The sequence below is a fragment of the Schistocerca cancellata genome, chromosome 12 (assembly GCF_023864275.1).
Source record: "Schistocerca cancellata isolate TAMUIC-IGC-003103 chromosome 12, iqSchCanc2.1, whole genome shotgun sequence".
Taxonomy (NCBI): Eukaryota; Metazoa; Arthropoda; class Insecta; order Orthoptera; family Acrididae; genus Schistocerca; species Schistocerca cancellata.
This window is the reverse complement of record NC_064637.1, coordinates 33,101,219-33,113,271: the sequence shown is the minus strand read 5'-3', so window position 1 is coordinate 33,113,271 and position 12,053 is coordinate 33,101,219.

Genomic DNA, 12,053 nt, shown 5'->3' with positions numbered 1-12,053 from the left:
GATCAGTGTGCAGAGCTGCAGCAAGATGCACGATTGCAGACAGTTATAAAGTCACGTCACCAACTGGGCATCTCCACCTGCTGTGAAGAGGTCACTTATGCTTTGGTGTCTGGGACTGGTGGGTTTTGGAAGGCAGAGAACAAGATATGCTGCCTACAATGACAACTGCTAACAGCTGAAAGAAGCCAAAAGGAAATGTCATTCTCTTCTGTTCTGAGATTCACTTTGGATATGTTGTTCTTATTAATAAAAGATCTGTATATCCAATGTTGCAACTGTTGTATAGAACTGTACATACTAAAAAGCTCGCTTGCAGCCCTTGACCCTCTGCAGATGGAAAATAAGTCACACAGCAAGAGTTGGTGGCACTATATAGTGAGTCTTCTGCACCAAAGAAATTCGAGAAAGGCAACTGTATAAGAAGGTAATCGAGGTAAAAGTTATCGAGAAGAAGACTGGGGTGATATATTGCTTGTGAGGTTGTCGGTTCAGCCTTTTTAAATACTTCGTCTTTTTAAATACTGCTTTTGGCTTAAACCTGAGACACGACTAGTTTCAGCCACTTCGAGCCGACTACAGACAACAGATCAATACTGTGCAGTATTAATGTCGAATCTCGGATACGGATCCACCTGCGGGTCTGGGGATAAGAGTAGGCCCGAGGTATTCGTGCCTGTCGTAAGAGGAGGCTAAAAGGAGCCTCACACGTTTTGGCCTTTATGTGATAGTCCCCTGTAGGGTGATAGTCCCCTGTAGGGTTTGACGTCCATTCTTCAAAATTTTTTCAAAGAGTGAGCCAATTGGGGAAGAGCGCCATACGTGGTCCATCGTGCCTTGAGATCTGTAGCCCGCTCTCTTGTCATCGCATTGCAGTCCCGCTCATTCTCCATTTCTTGGGCGAGCACACCTTCCTGGGTGCATTTTCCACCGTGCACTATGCAATGTCGCTTTCTGTAGTGACGATGACCGTGGACTAGTTTGCACCTGATATACAGCACAGTAGCCAGTCTGTTATGGTGGGGCCCCCATGTACCCTGTCAGTTGTAGCCCACTGACAACACGGGGATCACTCTGCTGATGCCCGCACCGTTAACTCCCCACGTATGCTGAGGAGTAGATGCCTGCCACCCTGGGGCATTGGGACTCCCGGCAGTGGCCGTCCTGCCAGGTGCCCTTTGCTGCAGCTGGATGGCGCCTGTGGGAAGGGGCCCTGGTCAGAGTGGGTGGCAACGGGGCAGATGATGTGCGATGAAGTGTACCACGTCATCAATTGCTGGTGATCAAACCACCAGTCTCTAAGGGTTCTATGTGCCAACACAATGAAAGGAATTATGACCCTAAATCATTCCCCTCCGTGGCCACACCGTGGGAGGAATGCCAGGCTAAGGATAGCAGCGAACATTATCCACCCTGGTACCTCGTATGTATAAGAACGGATGGGGACTCCTTTGTTTTGATGAAGCCACAGTTTTTTTTTTGACCATTTAGAGGACATGTTTGGGAAGGTGGAGGGCTTGTCCAAAATGCAGTCAGGATCAGTCTTGATAAAGACGGCATCCTTTGCCCAGTCATGGGCATTACTTGCTTGTGACAAGCTGGGGGATGTTTCCATTACCGTCACACCCCATAAGAGCTTAAATATGGTCCACAGGGACCTTCTTTTGCACTCTGATGAGCTGCGCACCAATTTAGAGTGGCAAAGTGTTCATTTCGTCCAGCGTGTCCATCCAGGTCCGAGGGATAATCAGGTTGCTACCGGTGCCTTCATCTTGGCCTTCGAGTGTGACACATTGCCCGAGAAGGTCGAGGTGATGGTCTACTGCAGTGATGTCGAGCCATATATCCCTCACCTGATGCTGTGCTTTAGGTGTTGGAAGTTTGGCCGTATGTCTTCCCACTGTACTTCCAGCGTCACATGTCGAGATTGTTGACATCCTTCACATCTCGATACTCCATGTGCTCTGCCTGCTATCTGTGTCAACTGCAGAGAGCATCATTCACCTTGCTCACCAGACTGCAGGATTTTACAGAAAGAGAGGAAAATCATGGAATATAAGACCCTGGACAGACTGACCTGCACTGAGGCCAAGAGGAAATTTGAGCACCTATATCCTGTGGCTGTGACCACCTCTTACACTGCCGCTACAAGAACAGTTGTTGCCACATCATTTCCTCGCATTCATGTCACCTCTCGGAAGCAGACAACTACACCTGCCCCCTTGATGGTGGGGGGCACTTCCCTCCTGCACCACTTACTTCGGGAGCAACACCCCCCCCTCTCTCCCCCCAACCATCAGGGATATCAGTCCCCACTTCTGAGCTGGAGAAGCATAAGTCTTCTTCGGCTTCTCTCGCTAGGAAGGGGGTCCTTGGATCTCTCCCTTCCCAGGTTTCTGCTAGTAGGAAAGAAGACACCCACCTGTGGCCGAAGAGCCCAAAAGCAGCTGGTCATAGGGTTTCACACTCATCCTCAGTCCCAGAGACTGAATCAATGAAATCCTCCCAGCCCAGGAAACCCAAGGAGCAGCAAGAGAAATCCAAAAAGAAGGTCCCCAAGACGAAGGGAATTGTGGTGGCACCCACACCACTGCTACCTACGAGCTCTGCGTCTGCAGATGGGGTGGAGATTCTGGCATCCGCTGAGGACCTAGATCTCGCCAGACCCTCTGATACAATGGATATAGACTGCTCAGGCAAAAAGTCGGTGGCAGCAGGTGACCCTGAGGTCTAAACTGCCTCACTGAATGTTCCATGCTTTCCCAGTCTCACGATGACGTCATCCTCCAGTGGAATTGCGGCGGTTTTTTACACCGCCTGGATGAGCTACGGCAACTGTTAAGCTTTACATCTGCTTTCTGCATTGCCCTCCAGGAAACATGGTTCCTGGCAATGAGGATCCCTGCCCTCTGCGGCTATAAGGGATATTACAGGAACTGTAGTGACTATAATCGAGTGTCAGGTGGAGTTTGTGTTTATGTCCTAAACCCAGGTTGTAGTGAAACTGTGCCCCTTCAAACCCCTCTTGAAGCGGTGGCTGTCAGAATAAGGTTGGCGCAGGAAATAACTGTCTGCAATGTACATCTTCCTCCAGATGGTGCAGTATCCCTGAATGTATTAACTGCACTGATTGACCAACTCCCTAAACCTTTCCTACTTATGGGAGATTTTAACCCCCATAACCCCTTGTGGGGTGAGACCGTGCTTACTGGCCGAGGCAGAGATGTCGAAACTTTACTGTCTCAGTTCGACCTCTGCCTCTTAAATACTGGGGCTGCCACACATTTCACTGTGGCTCGAGGTAGTTACTCAGCCATTGATTTATCAATTTGCAACCTAGGACTTCTCCCATCTATCCACTGGAGAGCACATGATGACCTGTGTGGTAGTGACCACTTCCCCATCTTCCTGTCAATGCTCTGGCATCAGGCCCACGGACACCTGCCCAGATGGGCTTTAAACAAGATGGACTGGGAAACTTTCACCTCTGCTGTCACCGTTGAGTGTCCCCCACGTGGTAACATCGATGTAATGGTTGAGCAGGTGACTGCGACAATCGTTTCTGTGGCAGAAAACACGATCTGTCACTCTTTAGGGTGCCCCCAACGAAAGGCAGTCCCTCGGTGGTCGCTGGAAGTCGCTGAAGCAATTAAGGAGCGTTGGCGAGCTCTACAGCGGCACCCTTCCCTGGAGCACCTCGTAGCCTTTAGATGGCTCTGTGCCAGCATTCACCAACTTATCAGACGACAGAAGCAGGAGTGATGGGAGAGATATTTCTCTACCACTGGTTGCCATACGTCACCTTCCCAGTCTGGACAAAGATCAAACGTGTTTTTGGGTACCAGACCCCAACTGGTGTCCCCGGTGTTAAGATAAATGGCATTTTATCTACCGATGCAAATGCGATTGCTGAGCACTATGCTCAAGCTTCTGCATTGGAGAATTACCCCCAGCCTTCTACACTCTCAAATGGCGGCTGGAAGGGAAAGCCCTCTCGTTCACTACATGTCACAGTGAATCCTATAATGCCCCATTTACAGAGTGGGAGCTCCTCAGTGTCCTTGCACATTGCCAGATCGGATCCACAGTCAGATGATCAAACATCTCTCATCTGACTACAAGCGACATCTCCTAGTCATGTTCAACCAAATCTGGTGCAATGTTGTCTTTCCATCACAGTGGCGGAAGAGCACCATCATTCAGGTGCTCAAACCCGGTAAAAACTCACTCGATGTGGATAGCTATAGGCCCATTAGCCTCACCAACGTTCTTCGTAAGCTGCCGGAATGTATGGCGAGTTGGCGGTTGGGTTGGCTCCTGGAAGTCGTGTGGCCTGGTGACTCCATGTCAGGGCAGCTTCCGCCAGGGCCGCTCTCCTACTGATAATTGTGTGTCCCTCGAGTCTGTTTTGATTTACGAAAAGCGTATGACACCAACTGGCGACACCATATCCTTGCCACATTATACGAGTGGGTCTCCGAGGCCCACCCTCTGATTTTTATCTAAAATTTCCTGTCGTTTCGTACTTTCTGTGTCCAAGTTGGTGCCTCCCTAGTTCCCCCCATATCCAGGAGAATGCGTCCCGCAGGGCTCTGTATTGAGTGTGTGTCTATTTTTAGTGGCCATTAATGGTCTAGCAGGAGCTGTAGGGCCGTCCGTCTCACCCTGTCTGTATGCAGAAGACTTCTGCATTTCGTACTGCTCCACAACTACATCCAGAACCAGAACTTTACCTTACTGATGATCCTCTCACTGTAGTGAAGACATATTGATTTTTAGGACCGATTTTCGACGCCCGATTTCGATGCCTCACCTTCGTCAGCTTATGCAGAAGTGCTGGCAGCACCTCAACGCCCTCCACTGCCTGAGCAACGTCAACTAGGGTGCAGATCTCTCTACGCTGCTGCAGCTCTACAGAACCTTTGTTGAATCCCACCTTGACTATGGGACTCTGGTTTATGGTTAGACAGTGCCCTCAGCATTGTGTTTACTTGACACAGTGCAGCACTGTGGCATTCGCCTAGCGACAGGCACTTTTAAGATGAGTCTGGTGACCAGCGTCCTTGTGGAGGCTGGAGTCCCTCCATTACAGGTTAGGCGTGCACAACTGCTGGCCAGTTACATTGCACACGTTCGTAGTTCTCCTGTGCATCTGAATAACAGTCTCCTTTTCCCACCCACAGCGGTTCATCTCCTGCATCGGTGACCCAGGTCAGGGTTTCCAATTGCAGTTCATGTCCGATCCCTTCTTTCTGAACTGAAGTCCTTGCCTTTACCACCTATACTTTAGGTCCATTCACATACACCTCCATGGTGTACATGTAGGACTCAGCTTCGCCTGGACCTTTCACATGGCCCTGAGGACTCAGTTAACTCCACAGCTCTCCACTGCCACTTCTCTTGATTCTTGACATGTACCGAGGCCACAAAGTGGTTTACACCACTGGCTCGATGGCTGACGGTCATGTCGGCTTCGCGTATGTCCATGGAGGACATATTGAACAGCATTCCTTGCCTGATGGCTACAGTTTTTTCACAGCCGAGCTGGTGGCTATATCTCGTGCTCTTGAGCACATATGTTCATTCCCTGGGGAGTCATTTCTTCTGTGTACTGACTTCTTGAGCAGCCTACAAGCTATCGACCAGTGCTACCAAAGTCATCCTTTGGTATCGACCATACAGGAGTCCATCTACGCCCTGCAATGGTCCGGTCGTTCAGTGGGGTTTGTCTGGAACACAGGTCACGTCGGAATCCCAGGCAACGAACTTGCCGACAGGCTTGCCAAGCGAGCTATGTGGAAACCACTTCTGGAGATGGTCATCTCTGAACCTCACCTGTGTTCTCACTTATGCTGCAGGGTTTTATGCCTTTGGAAGATGGAATGGCATAACAGTATGCACAACAACCTGCATATCATTAAGAAGACTACGAATGTGCGGAAGTCTCCCACGTGGGCCTCTCGCGGGGAATCAGTTGTCCTCTGCCAGCTCCGCATTGGCAACCCACGGTTACATCACGCATCGTGAAGACCCACCTCAGTGTTGGTGCGGCGTCCGGTTGACAGTGGCCCACCTTCTGGTGCACTGTCCCACTTTGACTGCCCAGCGACGAAATCTTAGGTTACCGGACTAATTGCCGCTAATTTTATCTGACAATGCCTCATTGGCTGATCTAGTTTTATGTTTTATTCGTGAGGGTGTGTTTTATCATTTGATCTACATTTTAGCGCATGTTCTTTGGCCCTTTGTCCTCTACCCTAGTGCTTTTAGGGTGGAGGTTTTAATGTGTTGCAGAGTGGCTGGCTTCTCCTTTTTATTCTCATGGTCAGCAAGCCATTGTCATCCGCTTTGTTGTTTTACCCTCTTCATCCTGTTTCTTGCATTTTGGTGGTTTTCTTGTCCCCCCTTTTGTCCATTTACATGATTGTTGCCCTTCATCATTCTTGTGCTTTTTCCTTTCATTCCGTTTTGTGTTGTCAGTCTTGTTTGTTTTCACTGTTTTATTTGGAACAAGGGACTGATGACCTCGTAGTTTGACCCCTTCCCCCCCCCCCCCCCCCCCCAATCTCTTTTAAACCAACCAACCAACCAACCAACCATCTTGGGTATGGAAATGTGGCAGATCAAGCTAGCTTTGCACTCATGTAAGTAAAAGAGGAAGCACAGATGAAGGAAGTAATGGTTTAAGAAGAGAGAGAGACTGATCCATGAAAATTTATTTCAGGATTTGAGGATAAGCGAGCCAAATGATTATCAGAACTTTCTAAAGATGGACGCTCAGTCTTTTGATGTATTTTGGTACATGGTAACACCTATAATTGTGATTTTATCTACATAATGTTTATTTAATTTAATAAAATTCTAAAAACAAGAAGTATATACCTTTTATTTAAATTACATTAAAAATTTCTTGCCTTTGCAAAAAGTTCACATCAAAGTACCAAAGTGTTGCCTCCACAAGCTCCACTTTTCATTGCACTCGTAATTCTTTTCAGTCCTTTCCTAAAATTTGTGCACTATGAATTTAATTTCTTTACTGATTTAAGCTTATCTACTTCTGGGTACATTACCTATATTTCAACAACTAAACATATTGTTGTGTTTTCATTTGGCGATTACTATACTCATTTCACTTAATACACCACAGGACTGACAAAACCGTATATGTTCTCAATAATATTCACTGACATCAAAGCCATTTCCTCTTAACAACACAACAAATTGTGCAACATTGACTGTTTAGTATATGAGACAGAGATGACAAAGTTGCCTCAATAAAATCTAATTTCGTAAATCCATCAATATATTGCACAAACTTCAGTCTTATCTACAGGCAGTCAATAATATTGTGCAATATGAAGTTCTGTTATTGATGATGAGGATTATGTATTTTGCTGTTTACAGAGCTCGATGAGCTTGTCTCTTCCCTATATCTCCCTTACCCAAGTTAAGTAGTAAACCATTTACTGAGAACCAGTCAAAAAATACTTCCAAATTTATTGCTCCTTCTGCTGTTGCTAGTATTCCCCTGCTGCGAGCTGCTTCTGCTAGTGTCTACTTTTAGTGTGGGGGTACAATTTCACATAAAGAGAGTACACAAAATATCACCATCCACATATCAACAATTTATTTCTGGAAAATAAGTGTAAATAAAATATGCAGCCTACATCATTTACAAATTTACTGATATGTTAGTTATATAATTGACTGCATCTGACATACAGATGAAGAAACCATGGTTTCCAGAGTACGAATCTCGAGGACACTCTTCAGCAAGACGTCTGACAGTCTGGAAAGCCACAGGTGCATTCTGCAGTGGTTCTCTTCCCTCATCTGTATAATAGGCGGCTGCATCTCCTATGATTATTCTGGATCCTGCTAAAGTTACTCCATGTCCTACAAGGCAGATAAAGTTCTGGTGGTTTCTTGCTGACTCGGAAGAGTTGTATTGTTATACTGCTCGTTCATCCATGCTTCATGGAGACTGAAGTTGTGGTCCACCAGGTTGCTAGCTGTTCCAGGTGGGGAATGTATGGAGTGAAGCCATTTCAGATGGCAGATATGTCCTTGTGAATTAGTAATTGCTGGCTGTTGCAGATTTTCTTATATTTCCTCGGGAGGATATTCTTTCTTCTTACGTTTGGTGATGGAATGTTGTTCAGGACTGGTAACCAGAATGTTGGGGTGGACTTAATTGTGACACCAACAATCCACACTGTTTGATTCAGTTGTGCATGCTTTATGTGGCTACTGTTTATCCAGATAGGGCCGCAATATTCTGCTGCTGAGTAGACACGGTCAAGGACAGATGATCGCCAAGTCGAAGCTGCAGAGCCTCTTGTACCACGTAAGTTTTGCAGAATGTTAGATGCTGTTTGAATGAGTGTTCTTCAAGTATAATGCCAAGATATTTGTCGTGGACCATGTCATTAATGTCAAAATGTATTCTGAAATGCTCCTGTTGCTTACTTACTTATCTACAGCAAGATAATATCTGGTCTACAGCAAGATAACAGAAGTTACTGCAGTGAAAGCTAAACGCCAATTAGATTTGTACCCTCAGAGAGAGAGAGATGATCGTTAATAACAGCTGTTACTGCACGAGTGCAACAAGTCACTTTATACCTCCTTTATCTGTATTTCTACAAACAAATCAAAGTACAGAGATGTTACAAGGTGTGATGAGAAAATAACAAAATTTGTTTTATTTTGCAGGCTTTATACATACGATTTTCAATTTTTTTAATCTTGTTGGTACACGTGTTACCTGATGTATGATCGTGTTTTTAGCTGTTTCGAATATTTTGTTGTTTATTGAGAGTCGAAGAGATTATGTTGACAGCAGTGAGCTTGTTGTATTGAGGTTTTTTTTTTGTGGTGTGAGTGAGCCAGATACTTATGTTCGTTCTGTGTGCGGCCTTGTTCTGTGACGTTATAAAATTATATGTTCGTTTTGTTGTTACGGTTATGGTGTAACTTTTGGTTGCAATAAAGAAAGGAGCAATAAGTTATTTTTACTTCAATTTTACCATATTTCGCTCTGTGATTTTTTGCCAAAGATAATTAAAGACATCGGATGATACCACGTGTATGAGTGCTCGGTGAATTTTTACTTAAGCAAAGATGGATAAAAAATTTGAATTAAATTTGCTTAAAGAATGGAATAAATTGCAGCCTGACATTCGAAATGTTGACTGTGGCTTTTGGCAAATCTACTACGAGTAAGACAAGAGTTTACAAGTGATATAAACATTTCAAAGATAGTCGATAAGATGTTGAAGACGACTGCCACTGCCCCGGACATCTTAGTACATCAGTTACTGGTTAAAATGTAGAAGTAGTAAAGAAAATGATTGTGGAAAATTGCTGAATCACCATCAGAGAGGTTGTTGATGATGCTGGCATATCCTTTGACTTATACCATGCAATTTTTTTTAATACTTATTGGCATGAAATGTGGAGCAGCAAAGTTGTTCTGAAATTGTTGAATTTTGACTGGAAATGACATCACGTGGATATCACTCAGGAACTGCTGAATGAAGCTGACAATAACCCAAAACTTCTGAAGAAGGTTGTAACAAATGATGAAACATGGGCATAGGGGTATGTTGTCAAAATCGAGGCCCAAATCATCTCAGTGGAAACTGCCTGAAGAGCTGAGACTGAAAAAAATTTGACCAGTTCAGTCACGTGTGCAGGTTGTTCTCACTGTTTTCTTAGATTACAATGGGTTACTGCATCATGATTTCATGTCTTATGGCCAATAAGGAATATTAAATGGAAGTTTGCCTGAAGCAGTCTGAAGAAAATGACCAGAATTGTGGCAAAACTGCTTACGGAAACTGCAACAGGATTGCTGCTCCTGCTCATATCTCAAAGTTTGTTCATAATTGTTTGGCAAAAACAAAATCCTTATGTCATCTCAGCTACTATATTCAGCAGACATGGCCTCCCTGTGATTTCTTTCTATACCCCAGGTTGAAGAGAACCATGAAAGGACTTTGTTTTGCCATCACCGAAGAGATAAAAACAGGTTCATTGAAGGAGATGAACACCATAATGAAAAGAGAGTTCTAGAAAAGCTTCCAAGAGTGGAAAAAATGCTGGCACAAGTGTATTATATCTGAGAGGGATTCCATTCAAGGGGATGAAGTTGATGTTGAATAAAGACTGATTAAGAAAAACAAAAATTCAAGTTACTTTTTTATCACACCTTGTAGATGGGGTGCCAAACGGAAGCATACCATAAATCAGGACAGATTGAATCTGAAAGCTTCATTAAATGGATAGTAGATCAATTTTTAGAAATTGTGGAACCTACCATAGAAGACCCTGTGATCATGGTCTTAGATTAACGCATTAAATACTTACCCTTATTTGACTCAGCCAAGAAAAACAGTGTACATATGGTTTACTGCCTCACTGCTCTCAAAAGATGCAATCTCTTGACAGAGAACTACCATAGCCCCCAAACATTTACTATGCACAGGAAATAGTAAACTGGCTGAAAAACTGTCTCACTCATTTCCATGTTGCAAAGCTGAAGCTTACAAACAGTCAGCGACAGTAGCTACAACAGAAAATGGCTTTAGAGTGACTGGGCTGTATCCATTGAAAAGAAAGATTTTCCAAGACCACAAATTTTCAGTGGTTGATTCTACAATGTCCACTGACCATCAACATGGCCCACAAAACTCGGTCATTCACCAAAAAATGACAGATATTCAGCTGAAATAAGTCACATCTGACAGGAACTACTTGAACCCCCGGCTGGACCCACAGGCTTCCAACCAGCTGTAAACAACAGTGACAGGACCATCGTACGAGGATAGGCCAGGTGGGACTCCTCCTCACCACCTGCAAATGACCACAACATTTTCCTCACAGATATAAATCCCTTGCCACAATTGAAAGCGTAGCTAGGTCAAAGCCTTTTTTGGAGCACGCTGAAAGCACTTACGATGGTGTGAAGTATGCCGACTGATTTGAGGTGCAGTCCTTGAGAGATTTTTCGACATTTGGAGTGAAATAGGTACACACTGACGCGACAAAAGTCATGAGATAGCAATATGCACATATATAGATGGTGGTAATATTGTGTACACAAGGTATAAGAGGCTAGTGTATTGGCAGAGCTGCCATCCAAAGATTTCAAGTTCCATCCCTGGTCAGTACTAGGAATTTTGTGTGTCAAGTTGCACCATGGTTTGGAGCCTGTGTGCAACAATAGATCCCCTAATTATTGGCTTGGTAAGTCGATTGAAAGGTCATAGGAAGGCAACTTTTGAACCCTCATTAGCCACTTTCATATCATCTCGTTGTCTCTGTAGAGCTGTACCGTGAGAAGCAAGGAGAGTATGTCAGTCGGCCACCAGTATCCTCCTCCTATGACACGAGCAGCACGCAATCATTAACTGGGTTCTTTATTCGTGAACAAAGAGCTACTTAACTTAAGCTTCCATTTGCTGTGGTACAAGCTCTCCCATATAGTCCACTTTAGCCTCACTGCTGTTGAAGTACAAAGTCTGCTTTTTTTTTTTTTTTTGGTCATCAGTCTACTGACTGGTTTGATGCGGCCCGCCGCGAATTCCTTTCCTGTGCTAACCTCTTCATCTCAGAGTAGCACTTGCAACCTACATCCTCAATTATTTGCTTGACGTATTCCAATCTCTGTCTTCCTCTACAGTTTTTGCCCTCTACAGCTCCCTCTAGTACCATGGAAGTCATTCCCTCATGTCTTAGCAGATGTCCTATCATCCTGTCCCTTCTCCTTATCAGTGTTTCCCACATATTCCTTTCCTCTCCGATTCTGCGTAGAACCTCCTTATTCCTTATCTTAGTCCGCTACGAACACTTAATGTTCGCTATGTGCTGCCCGATTGTAAGCTAGAGGCTGTGACTGTGGCTCTACCTTGATGACATGATGGAACTCTCGAGGTGTACGGACTCAAACTAACTGGCCGCTCTGGTCTGTGGCAGAAACTTAAATACTGGTAACTGAGAGGGCTTTGGTGATGCGATTCCAGCGAGTCTGTCGACGGCATCTGTCAATCTTC